The 14,238-nt window shown below is 25.4% G+C and overlaps 1 long non-coding RNA gene across 1 annotated transcript; it reads left to right on the top strand.

Moving 5' to 3' along the window:
* Positions 1 to 4,823: 4,823 nt before the first annotated feature.
* Positions 4,824 to 5,042, top strand: LOC135922218 (uncharacterized). The gene is made up of 2 exons (XR_010570789.1): positions 4,824 to 4,950; positions 4,997 to 5,042. It is a non-coding gene; the product is annotated as an uncharacterized LOC135922218 (long non-coding RNA).
* Positions 5,043 to 14,238: the final 9,196 nt, after the last annotated feature.

Below are 14,238 nucleotides of genomic sequence, written 5' to 3'. Positions count from 1 at the left end.
TCTTTTAGAAATTTAATATCTCACAATTTTTCTTTCGATTAATTACGTAGCTTCCATCATGTCATCTAAGAGAAAGCTCTAACCACCATATAATTTTTATGATTTGGATTGATCGTTTATATACTCTTCTTCAAGAATTGTTGATTTGGTTAGGCCTATAAATTTTTCCTTATTAGTCCATTCTATAAAACATTGTCCAAAATGGTAACAGAGAGTTATAATAGTCTCATGACCTTTTGTCAATGTAGGTTGCTAAGAATTATTTTATATTATGTAGTTTTTAAAACCATTAACAAATGAGGCATATGTATGAATAATTAACATTTTTTATCACTTGTAATTCCTTATACGCAAAATTTTTTATATCAGCAATCGAAAATATTTTATACTGTAATAAAATAAATAGATTTTGCATTAAAAAATATTATTTTTTGAAATGTCTTTTATTGTTTTTAATATTTATAAGCTAGTTTATTTTGTATGCATAATATAATAAATGACAAAATATGAAATTCAGAATAATTGTTCAGAGTTAGCAAATTTTAAAAAAGTAAAATATAATAATCTAGAACCCGATTGAAGTCCAAGCAAAAGCGGGAAGGCTCGCAAATGGGGGGGGGGGAGTATGGAGGCGAAAGGCTAGCGACGCCCCTGATTATTGCTTATCTAAAATATGCAATCATAGCTGTATTAATAATCTTAAATTAGATAGCCACACTAATAATAGATGCTGGATAATTTTTAGTCATAGCCATGACACTCACGATGATAACTCATGTCAGAATTTACTATGTTAGATAAATTGATAAACAAAAACACTAAAAATCTTTAGAAGAAATTATGCAAATATATCAAAACCTTAAATTATTTATACGGCAAGGATGCCATATTAGAAATGAAACATTTTATAACTATAAAATAAGAACTACAGTGATTTGATGAAAGAAATTAAGATTTTAAAAATTATTGTCATAGTTGTAATAGTGGCATCACTAAGATGGGGGGGGGGGGCAGTGGCTCGAGCCCCCTGAAGCAATTTTTTTTTAATGGCTCCTTAATATCCCCTTGAACTAAAAATAAATTGTTTTGATTGCCCCCTAAATTATTTCTTTTAGAATTCTATTATGTAATATATAGATTACTATATAACCCTAGATAAATAAATATAATTATTTATTAATTTAAAATCAACAAATTTAATATTGTAATTAGCAGAGTTCAAAATCACTAATCAACTATATTATTCATTTTTAAATTTAATTACCATGACTCTTCGTAAAAATATTTTCAAGGTCTAAATAAGTATAAATGATTTCTTTATTAAAAAGTAGACATATAACTTATAATCCCTTATTATATATAATTGATCATAAAATATTAGATAAAATGCCACATTTACAGACGTATTTGACAGTTATATAATATATTACGGTTAATATTTTAATAAATTTTATTAATAAATGCTTTTGATAATAAATATAAGTTATAATTTGCATTCAATATTTTAACGCCATCTATCTAAAAATATTATTAAAAATTAAACATATTATTCATCCAACTATGGATCTAATAAATTAGATATCTTTTCTTATCTTTTTTTAAAGTGTTTTTAGGAAAGCTATTTTTTTCTTATATGAAAAACATTTTCTGAGTTAAATTTTTAATACGAGTATATTTTAGATATTATTACAAACTACTATTATTTTAAGATATAATATACGAACTAGAGAGGGTGCGACAATAATATATAAAATTTTAATTGCTTTCATGATATCACTCTGGTTCTTATTTTATAGTTACAAAATGTTTCATTTCTAACATGCCATCCTTGCCGTGTAAATAACTAAAGGCTTCAATATATTTTCATATTTCTTCTAAAGATTCCTACTGTTTTTGTTTCATCAATTCTAACATAATAAATTCTAATATGGGTTACCACCGTGAGTGTCATAGCTATGACTGTAAATTAACCAGCATCTATTATTTGTGTTGCTATGTAATTTAAGATTATTACTACAGCTGCTGAGAGCATATGATTGCATATTTTGGATATGCAAAAATGTCTCAACTGTGTGGTCTTTATATATCATTAAAAATGGAAGATACTCTTTTAGAAATTTAATATCTCACAATAATTTTCTCGATTACTTATCTAGCTTCCTTCATATCAAATAATAGGAGGCTCTAACCACCATATAGTTTTATGATTTGGATTGGTCGTTATAATCATTTTTTCAAGAATTATTGATTTGGTTAGGCCTATAATATATTGTCTAAAATGGTAACAGAGAGTTATATTAGTTTCATGACCTCTTGCCAATATAAATTGCTAAGAATTGTATTATATTATGTGGTTTTTAAAAACCATTATTAATTGAGGCTTATGTATGAATTAATTAACCTTTTTTATCACTTGTAATTCTTCAGACGCAAAATTTTTTTATATCAACTATCGAAAATATTTTATACTGTAATAAATAGATTTTGTATTAAAAAAATATTATTTTTAGATATGTCTTGTATTGTTTTAATTATTTATAAGTTAGTTCATAGGTGTAGCCAGAGGAGGGGGGCAAAGAGAAATCCCCTCCTCTTCAGAAATTAATTACTTTTTGTAAATATCATTTTTAGCTAATAAAAAATATCCCCCTTAGTCCTCCCCCCACTTCCTGACCCTCAAAATTGTATGCATATATCTTAAACAATAATTTGAAAGAAAGAATGTAAAAGTTGATATTTTATTATAAAAATGTTCATCATAATTTATACATTTTTGGGAAAATAAATTTATAAATATATAAAATAAACCAAAAATGTTTTTTAATAAATGGAATATAAGCTAAAGATAAGTCTTAAGACAAGAGTGAAATGTAATATAATTATTAATAATAGATCCATAAAATTACTAAATAATATGATATATCAAATATAATTTTTTATAAAGTGAGTAATTTTAATTTATTTATCTTAATAAAAGTAAAATATAATTATAAAACTATTGATAAAATTAAATCATAAATTAAATAAAAATATTAAATAACAATACAAACAGTTGAATATTATATGTCGTAGATTTACAGTATATCTAATTTTATCAATTATCATATGACAATCAAGTAATTTTTACCAATATAGCGAATTATATATTTTACAGAAAACTATAAAATATTGATAAATCAGAAAATATTATCTTTTAAACACATTGTGGGATGAATAACATGAAGATTAAATTTTAATATCATTTTTACTTAAAATAAATAGATTGCGTTAAATAATTGAGTGCAAATTGTTGCTATATTTATTATCAAGAGTATTGATTAGTAAAAATTTTTAAATTATTAACTGTAATATATTCTCTAACTGTCAAATATGTCTGTAAAAGTGGAATTTTACCTAGTATTTTATAACTAATTCTATATAATAGAGGAATAGCACCTATATGTCTACTAACTTTTTATAAATAAATTTCTTATAATTGTTTCGAATAAATTATTACCATGCTTTTATATTAATGTATATACAAGTAATTTATTATATTTTATATAAACTAATAAAAATATATTTCATATTTGTTCCAGGCTTATTTTTTTAATTAAAATTTGTAAAAATATTTTATGACTATATATAGACTAAGGTAACCCGTCCGAAGGCGGGGCAAAAGTGGGCCGAAGGCCCGCCCAAAAGGGTGTCTGGGGGCAAAACCTCCAGTAATTTTTAATCCCCCCCCCCTTAGGAAAATCCTGGCCACGCCTATGAGTTGGTTTAATTTGTATGTAAAATATAATAAATGACAAAATATAAAATTCCGAATAATTGTTTAGAGTTAGCAAATTTTAAAAAAGTATAATATATTAATATAAAACACGTCCGCAAATTAGAGGTATGAGGGGCTAACTCCCTATAAAAATTTTATAGTTGAGCCCCCTGAGATTGTAAACTGTAAAGGCGCGACGCCCCTGCTTTTAGGACACCTTCCATTTCATTAAATATCAAAATTTTCGACACTTACATATTTGGATATCCATTTGCGATGAATTTTAAATAATTTACACTAGGTGATCTAAATAATACAAATTGAAAATATAAATTACAAATTGATTGGAGGAGGTTTTAAACAAATATGCTGGTTTTGCTTTTATTTATTTTGTATTTTACATTATATTATTTATGATCAATATTGTCTATTTTTTATGATTTTTTCTAATTCCTGATCACTTAATGTGTGTATATTACATGGTCTGATACTTATAGTTATTTTGTATATATATTCTAATTATTTTAAAAGAAAAATTGTATAATTAATAAAAATAATATTTCAAAATTAAATAATAAATTATAAATATTATAATTAATTATGATATTATAATTAAATTTTTATGTTTATATTAAACATTCATTATATTATAAAAAGTTGGCTAAGTAGCGTGCTACTTGCTTCTAAGTTCTTAGCTACTTTCAAAAAAAGTAGCGCACTAAATAAATAATTTTAAACAGTAACGGCTATTAGTTATAGCTTGGCTCGTTTTGAGCCGATTTTTTAAAACGGCTAACTCAATATTTTAGCCAGAAAAATATTGTCTAAGCCTCGAGATTTCATTAATATATGGTCAGACCTTTGTTCCTTCTATGAGCAAAATCTTCAGGCTTGCGTAGTATTCCTCTGGATAAAATATTGAGTTAGCCGTTTTTAAAAATCAGATTAAAACGAGCCGTTTAACAACACTAGCTATAGCTATCAAAAAAGATAGCGGGTTATTTTAACAACTCTAGGTTATATATAAAATATTGCATATAGACGTGCATTATCATCACCATAATTTATGCTAATTCCTTCTAATGCTAGACATGTGCCCAAATATCAGCTTATTAAAAATATATCTGACTATGTTGGCCCACCACAGTCAATTACTAACTTAAGGCAGATGAAATTTATAATTCCTAATAACGAAAGTAGCTTAGAACGCGAATTTCGTTTGAAAAAAATTAAATTATATAGATGGAATCAAAGATATTGGTATATTCACAATACTACCTTTACAATAGTAAATATTATACTTATATTTTTATAAGATTTTATATATAGAAAAGAGATCATTATCTTCAAACACTTAAAAATGACAACAATATAAAAAAAATGTCAAGTTTTTATAAATGGTTTTTAGATGAAAATCATTATCAACACAAAAAATATAATAAGTATGCATTAAATTTATGAGTATTTTATTTTTATATGCAGAGAATGGTATATCAAACATATTAAACTTTTATATCCTGCAACAAAAGTTTTATTATATAAATTATTTACCAAGCCATTTATAAAATTGTAATTCATGTATATATTATTCTCTTTAATAAAATTTTATGAAAATAAACTATCTAAAGAATAATATTATTTTTAGGTAATCTTTTACTTTGTAGAGTTGAACTTATATTTAATAGATATTTTAAAAAAAGGTTTGGCTAAACCAAAATATATATGGTCTTATTCAATTGGTAGACTATACCACACAATATAAGGTGGTGAATTAGTTCTTAGAATATACCACTATCTAAGGCAATAAGTAGCTGGTAAATTATACCACACCATATAAATTTGATGATAATTATAAATCTCATCATTATGAATTTTATGTTCTATCTTTTATTTTTAACACTGAAGTGTTTTAAATAAGATAATATTTGATTAAATTATTTGAGCTATAACATTTAATGTATTTTCAATGCACAATTTTCATTCTTAGGAAGTATGAATTTTGTGTAAAAATGAATTAGAAAACTGTAAGGAATATTTTTTTTATGTAATCTTTAGCTAAATGTTTACTTTTAAATACTCACAATTTATTTATGACAATAGTTAATTGTGTTGAACATGTAATTCAACATAATTTTTAATCTTAGAAAATATAAGGATACAGGGTTTGTCAATATTATTGAAAGAAACTCACATTACAAATAATGAATGCCATTGGTCCAGTCTTATTAGTTTTAGACTGGGACCTGACTGATCTTTTTTTTAAGGATCACAATCTGGATTACCATTTTTTGTATATTTATTTTATATTACATTTCTAAAGGAGTTACTTTATTTAATGATGCAAAATCACCCTAATGGTTAACTTAAGATTTTAGCTAGAAAAACATTGCCTAAGCCTCCAAACCCTTGTGCCTATAGCAAAATCTCCAGGCTTGCATAATATTTTTTTGAATAAAATACTAAGTTAGCCGTTTTTAAAAATCGCCTCGAATAGAGTGATTTGGCATTACAAACTCTATTTAGGTGATTCATTTTTACTTTGCAATTTACTATGAAAACAAAAAGTTCATAAAAAAATAATTTTATATATAGTCCCAATAAAAAAACAAATAATATGTGTTCACTGCAATACCAAATTTAATGCATTACCAATCAGCAACACTCTTTCATGATTAAAGTTCCTTAAAAAACCTCAATCTCATATTAATTTTAATATGCCATCTACCGAGCACAAAGTCACTTTCCCAATACCATTAGTTCAATATCAAACTGAACATGAATTGACTAATATTATAATAGTTTGTAATTAAATATCTGCCAATGAAGACCTATGAAAGTTTAAGTTGTCATTATTTAGTTATTAGACATTTTAACTCAAATGTCACAATCTGGTCAAAAAAATTTTTAAACAAAAGAGTTAATTATAGGAACTTTTAAATAAAAATGATTTGTAATATTTAATAAACTTTATTACAGATATGTGGAGTAGTTTAAATAATTTATAAATAAATTGTAAAATAATATTATGCATAATAATCTAACATAAATAAACAATACAATACAGGCAAACAAGTAGCAAATTAAGAAATTAAAAGGTGAATAACTAAAACATGATACACAAAAATAAAATAATTGTAAAAAGAGATGTAAAATATTATTAAATTTAATTTCATTCTATGAATATTTTATCAAATTATAAACAATTTTATTTATAATTTTTTTCTTATAAAAAATATCTTATAAATTAAATTTTAGAATGGACGATTTAATTTTTGATATTAACATAATAAAAAATCATCAAAATATTGCCATCTTAAAATTGAGATGGCCAGAAAGCATAAAGGTAATTTATTATAACATCTTAAACATATCAATGTAATAATTTATTCATATGAATTAAATATGGAATGGAAATTTAAAAAAAATATACTAAAATATTTCCAAATCTCAAAACGACAAAAACGTAAAAATTGTTCTTCCGGATCCCTGATAATAAATCAGGTAGATGGAACGGAACTTTGAGTCAATTTATGGAATGGAGCCGGACCGTATATTCACGTTCCTAAAAATATATATAAATTTCTTATTTATTTCTATAATTAAATATAAAATTTTTTAATCCTAATAATAAATAATCATTAATCATATTAAACTATATAATATTAACAAAGTAATAACAATTAGCAAAAAATAGATAACATTTTAAAGAGAGGAAACATTTTTATCAAAAATAAAAATTTATTTAACTGTTTTTTTTTCTATAAAATTAATTTTTTATTAAATAAAATTTTAAATGACAATTTTATTTTTGATAATAAAAAATCATCCATAGCCAGCAGAGTTGTTAAATACTTTTTAAATAGATCTAGATATAGATACATCGTCTAAAAAATTATCTAAATACAGATACAATTTTTATTATACACTTATATAAGGTTTGCATAAGCCTAAATTTGGATTCTATTGTGAAAATTCATGAAATGTGCTAAAAAATTTATTGACTCGATATCATATTTATCAAAATATAACAAAAATAATGATTTTTAGATTTTAATATAATATATTAAAATATATGATTAAATGATTATAAATAATTATTAGATTTCATTAATAAAATATTTTCAAAATTTTGGTAATTAAGGCATCCTCGTTCATCTGTAAAGACATTTTTAGCTACACTAAAAAGTCTTTCTACCGGGGTGATTGAAGGGATTGTGGTGTTATATCTTATGAATAGCAATTTTATATCAGAATATTCTTTGAAAACTAAAATCTCGACATTCATTTTTCAAAAATTATTTAAAATTTGTTGAGTATAAAAATTTAAATGATTTTTAACAATCATATTTGCTGCTGTGGGGTACTGAAAAAAATCGGATATTAAATTATTTGTTTGAAATCAATTGAAGACCTTGATAATTCATCAACTAATCTTTGTATTAATTGTTTTTTTCATTAACAGTGTTTGATGTTTTCTCTTAAATTTAAAAACACAATGTAAACATTTATTTAATATCTATACCCTTAAATTGCAAGTTGAAGTAATGCTAACTGAAATTTTCGTATTTTTTGGTAGATATGATGAATATTTTACAATCAGAAATTTATTTTCTTTATTTTGAGATATTTTTTTAAAAAATGCTCTATAAATTGGCCATGGAAAAACAATGTCTGAACTTGTTGATGCTTCATTGATTATTACTTCTTCCTCTTCATCACAATTAATATTAATCTAAAATAAATTTTTAAGATTAGTCTAATAAAATAAAATTAATCAATTCCATTGAAAATAAAAATGGCAGATTCCTTGAGATGCATTGTAATATCAAAATTTTTCTGGTTTATTGATAAACTCGGACATAATATTTAATGAATATTTATATATTTTTTTTAATATAAGTTTTAATATTTATATATATAGTTTTTTATTATAGTAGTCTTAATATTTTTTTAACTCATGAAATAAAATAAATTTTGCATTCAAATATTTTTATTTATTATTTAAAAAAGCGTTAAATAAAAGTGAATCAAAATGTGTCTTAAAAGTATCTAAACAGATACAGATACTTCTAAAATAATATCTTGATACAGATACTTTAAACAAAAATCTAACCAGATACATATACCATATTTTTATATCTAGATACTATCACAATTCAGCCAGATTGAACGTTTTTCGACACTCAAATTTATATTAACACCAAAAGAACCTATATAAATGATAATCTTTAAGGAAATATATTATTGTTTCGATGTAATAATTGGTTCATTTAATGATTAAATAAAGATTAATTAAATTGTGTAGATTAAAAAATATATTTAGATATCTGGAACGGATCAATTATTTTGACGGAAACGCAAAAGCGCCCCTGTTCAAGGTCTCCAAAATAAATCATTAAAAAAATTTATGGCTCAATAAACTAATACTAAATATATATGAATCTTTTTTATTGTTGTTTTAATGATTAACGTGGTGGCTAAGCAAGGATTTATATATATTCCTTTACATGAATAAAATATCCTTCACAATCTTGAAATGATGTCCGAAGATTTAAAGGGAGGAAAAAAGTATGCAATAATTTTATCAAGTATTTGAGGAATCTATTGAATTCCCCTTCTTTATTTGTTTCTTCTTTTCTCGTGAGACTTTCAGTTTGATAGACATTTTTTTTCAATTAGATTAAAAAATGACGAATAAGGGAGTAAAAATTAAGGGTCATAGTATAAAAATCCCAATATGATTGAATAAATAAAACAGTTGAATGATATAATGGAACATTATCCATAACTAGGCGCTTATGCAGGAATTCATTATGGGGAGGGGATACAAATTTTTAGAATTATTCTAGGAGTTATTTAAGAATAAACTAAGTTTAAGAAATTTATTAGGACTAGTGACTATAAAATATTGACAAATTTAAATGTAAATATAAATTATGTTAGATTTATATAATATCTTGTGCAATTGATATAAAAATATAAATATATTTAGGAAAAATAAATGAAATATAGATTAGGGCGCAAAAATATTTTTAAGTGTTATTATATGTATACAAAACTTATAAAGTATTCATGATGAAAATGTAGGGATTAAAAAATTAAAAAAATTTAATTAAAAAGTATATAATGTTTAAAAATAATCTTATTTGGGATTGAACAGATTTTTATATGATTCCATCAATGCTTGGTGTTAACCAAATACCTATATATATAAAGAAGGGCTAACCCATTCATTCTGTTTTCAGAGGTAGTACTTCTCAGTAGTTTTATTAAGGGGCCAATTTTTAAAAACGGCTAATTCATATTTTATCTAAAAATCAAATCAAGCCAATAAATTATAAATGTAGCTAAATGATTATAATATTATGATAAAATTTAAAAAACATATGTTGCGATGTTTATTTCAAAAATCATTATAACTGAAAATTAGCTGTGATTTCGATAGCGTTAAATACCGCACCGCTTAAACAAAACAAGTTTACTATAAATCCAGCGTAACAGGCCTGCGTAATATTTTGGATAAAATATTGAGTATGCCATTTTTTGAAATAGGCTGAAATCGATCCGTTTAAGATTAAATAGAATGCAGCCTAACATCCTCCCAGATTGTTAAATTCAAGCTTATTAGATCCTAATAGATTAGATAAGCATGATTCTATGCGAGAGCAAATTATTTTAGAAAATATCCGCATTCAGCAATAAGTCTGGTATCATTATTTGTTTTGCTTAAAGTTATCGAGCACTTCAAATGATAAGCTGAATTGTGCAGGGAATATTATTGTAAAACATAGATTGAGTAATATTGCAAATTGTGAATATACTTGATATAGAGGTAATGATGATTCAATTATATTTTGTAGGTATATGGCTCTAAACTTATCAATGCCGTAACAACATATTTTTTTCAAATGTTTTTACTTCTAAAGTTTTAACCTCGATTAGTGGATCAGAATTATCTATCACAAGATGGGATGATAATAGGTATACACTTTTGGGGATGTTTGGATTATAAATTAATAAGATTGTTTTCATGATTTGAAGCAAAAATGTCATTATAACATGCAAGGCTGAGAGCTGAGTTTATATTTTTACACCGTTGTCTTTTTAAAAATCTGATAGGGTTCGCACCACATTTTGATTTCACCATTTTTATGTTTAGTGCCACTTATAGATTTGTACAGCACTTTTTAGGGTTCTTAAACTTTTTGAAGTTTTATAAAATTTTTTAAAGTTATTTAATAGAAATATTTTTGTCAATATAATTTTTAAACCTTCAGCCGTACTTTTTCCTTGTCTTTATGCGGTAAACTGGCTTAAGTATTATAGATTACCCACTTCTACTTATATCCTAAATTTCTTTATTCATTCCCAGCCACCTCACATACTCTCGTCCCCAATGTTTTATCCATTCAACTCCTGTTGCCCTGCATGAATCATGGCTAACACCTACTCCCTTAATTTTAACGGTACCACTCCTTGATTTCCTTATACCACGCATTCGTTTCTTATCATTAGCTCTTTATATTTAAATCTATCCACAATTCACAATGTCTTTCAACTCATTATGCCCTCAATTCACGTCAACTCGCGATCTTTCAAGGTAGCCTTTTTAATCTACCTGTCCACCTCTAGATATTCCGGCTTTGAATCAGAGCTTGCTCATTTCTATCGTTCAATTTTTCGTGTCCTATATGCAAATTTCTCCAACTCCATACCTTAACAAAATATTTGGTAGATAATTTTCTCACCCACATCGATAATCAACTGCACATCATAAGTACCCATTAATAACGACCATCTTTATAATCTAGGCGACAACATCAACTCTTTATTATCGTTTCGAAAATTTGCACAAGGGTTTTGTTCAATAACTGAATATCTTGTTTCCGTTGCACTAAAATTTCTTGAGAATAAAAACCCGCTCTTTCCTCATCTATGCAGTGTAATAATGCTCCACCAGCACCTTTATTATGATCACCCAATGCCAACACCACTTATAGACCGTTATTAAAGCATACTAAGATAGGTTCTCTTCCAATTCTACATTCCAACTTCTCAAACGCCTTATATTGTTCACTTTTCATTCAAATCATTCCCCTTTCTTTAACAATTTATACAACCGCGCCGCTATATGCGCAAACCCCTTCACGAATTTGTGATAATCATTCCCCAGAAGAGCCCGCACCTCTACTTTATTATTTGGTCTATACATACTGGCCATTTACGTCGTATTTTTGTTCAATGACCTCACCTCTTTCTCAATAATCTTGCGTCCAAGATATACCACCTCCGTAACCTCTCTCGACAATACGCCGCAATCATTTTTCTTTAATCCTTCGGAATAATTCCTCTAATCTCCAGGCAATTTATTCAAGCACCACTCCCATTACCAATACATCATCTATATAGTAAAATAATTTTTTGAGGGATAAAATAAATTTAAATATGGAATAAATATTATTAAATTAACTCAGAATCAGAAAGATTGGTTAATATCTAAATTTAAGAATTATGATTAATAAGGAAAAGTGGTCTGGGTATAATGTTTTTTAATAAAAAAATACCTTACTGGAAAGGAAAATCACATTTGACTTACTTAAATGTTCTGTCCAGTCTACCAAAATGGTCTTGTATTAATCACCAAGTCTAAGATAGAATGATCTTGACTAATTATTCTAAGACTGACTACCAAAAATGCTATGACCAACTACAAAGATGCTATGACATACAACCCAGTACAAAAAAGGTACCACTAACAACATTAGTACAGTCACCTTGGGAAATAAAATATGAATATGGAGCATCCTGGAGCAAATAAAATAATTTTCAAAAAAATTGTATTTTTTGTATCATTTATTTTTATTTGAATTTATGATTTAAGTGAATTATATATATTTTTCATAAATTGTTTTATCGTACCTGTATTGTATCCTAAAGAAAAAGAGGGTGGGGGCTTGTTATACCTATCAGTTTTATAATTTACATTTATGAGCGTTTGTGCTTAATATACATTCGAAAAAATGGTAATATTAGTATTATAAAAGATTATTATTGATTTTTCTATACATTGATTATTTTTTATTATCAAATGACTTCTTAGTATGATATATTTCAAGGAATTACGATTGTTAAAAGTGGTGTATACGCAAATATAATTATTATATATCTACTATTTGTTCTTCCTCGAATCTAGTTGTCTTGTATATTTTATTAGAGAAAGAAGCTTACAATATATATTTTAATTTATCTATTTATTTCTAACATATAAATAAATATTTTATTATTAAAAATATTTTAAAAATTAGCTACAAGTCTAATGACAATTTATATTATATCCCAATATAACATTTTCAAAAACAAATACCATCTATTTTAAATTTATTTAACTTTAAAAAGAAGAATAACCTAGTAAAATGTGTCATAATGAGAATAAAGGATTTTTAATTAATTAATAATATAACTTTTAGATAATATAAAGATAATTGTTCTTTGTAATTATAATTTGATTTGATCTTAATTTTTTTTATTTTGATAGTTTAAAAATAATTTTTTTTTTTCCATATCTGTCGAAAGTGGAACCCTAGTAACCATAATTCTCGATATTTATGCTGTTGGGAATGCCATCCCACCTATGTTCCTTTTCCCAAGATTAAATGGGTACAGTTGGCAGGAAATAAAATTGATTGATTATTTAAAACATTTTGCTTTGTGAGGCCTTTAACAGATAAGCCAATGTTATTAATATAGACAATCCTATTTTTCACCAAGCTTGGTGTGATTAATTTTTGCTTCTGTCATCATTTTACTATCAACGCCTCCACACACAACTCATAAAATGCAGCATTTGATAGAAGCGTTTGTGGACTCTTAAAAAATATTACATTAATTCCGTGGGCCTATGGATGCGAAGCAATCCAAATAAATTATTTACTATTTATGAGATTCCTATATACAGCCACTCGTCTTACCGATTAAAAATATTTTAAAATCGTTTGAGGTAACGGGTATATATATATATATATCTTTTTAATTTTGATATATTTGATGAAAATAATCACTTACCAAAGTTTTTAGAGACAATTCACAGACAACTTTATAACAATCATCACCCAAGCCATTAAAAATTTCTAACCCTCTAGATTTAGAAAATAACTTGTCGGCCTAAGAGGCACAAAGAGGCTACAGCCCCTCAAGATTATTATGTTATATGCCAATGTAAAGAAGATAATTTTGATATTGAAAATATATCCACTTACTGAACTAGTGAGAAATATAATATACAATATAGCAAAACAACTTATATCTCCTCTGTTAAATAGCATAAGAAATGAAAAGCAGTTCAGATCCATCACATATTTTTTCAAAAAAAAAGATATAATTTGCAATACATCATAAAAAATATTTAAAAAAATTATTAAAATGAAGATGGGTGCCAATGTATTTGTTGTAGTGGATGGGCACACCGAAGTTGTGTTGTGACAACT

Source organism: Gordionus sp. m RMFG-2023, chromosome 1, assembly GCF_954871325.1.
Source record: "Gordionus sp. m RMFG-2023 chromosome 1, tfGorSpeb1-WG-v2, whole genome shotgun sequence".
NCBI classification, from domain to species: domain Eukaryota; kingdom Metazoa; phylum Nematomorpha; class Gordioida; order Chordodea; family Parachordodidae; genus Gordionus; species Gordionus sp. m RMFG-2023.
The sequence above is the reverse complement of the archived record's forward strand: the minus strand, read 5'-3'. Positions and strand labels throughout refer to the sequence as shown.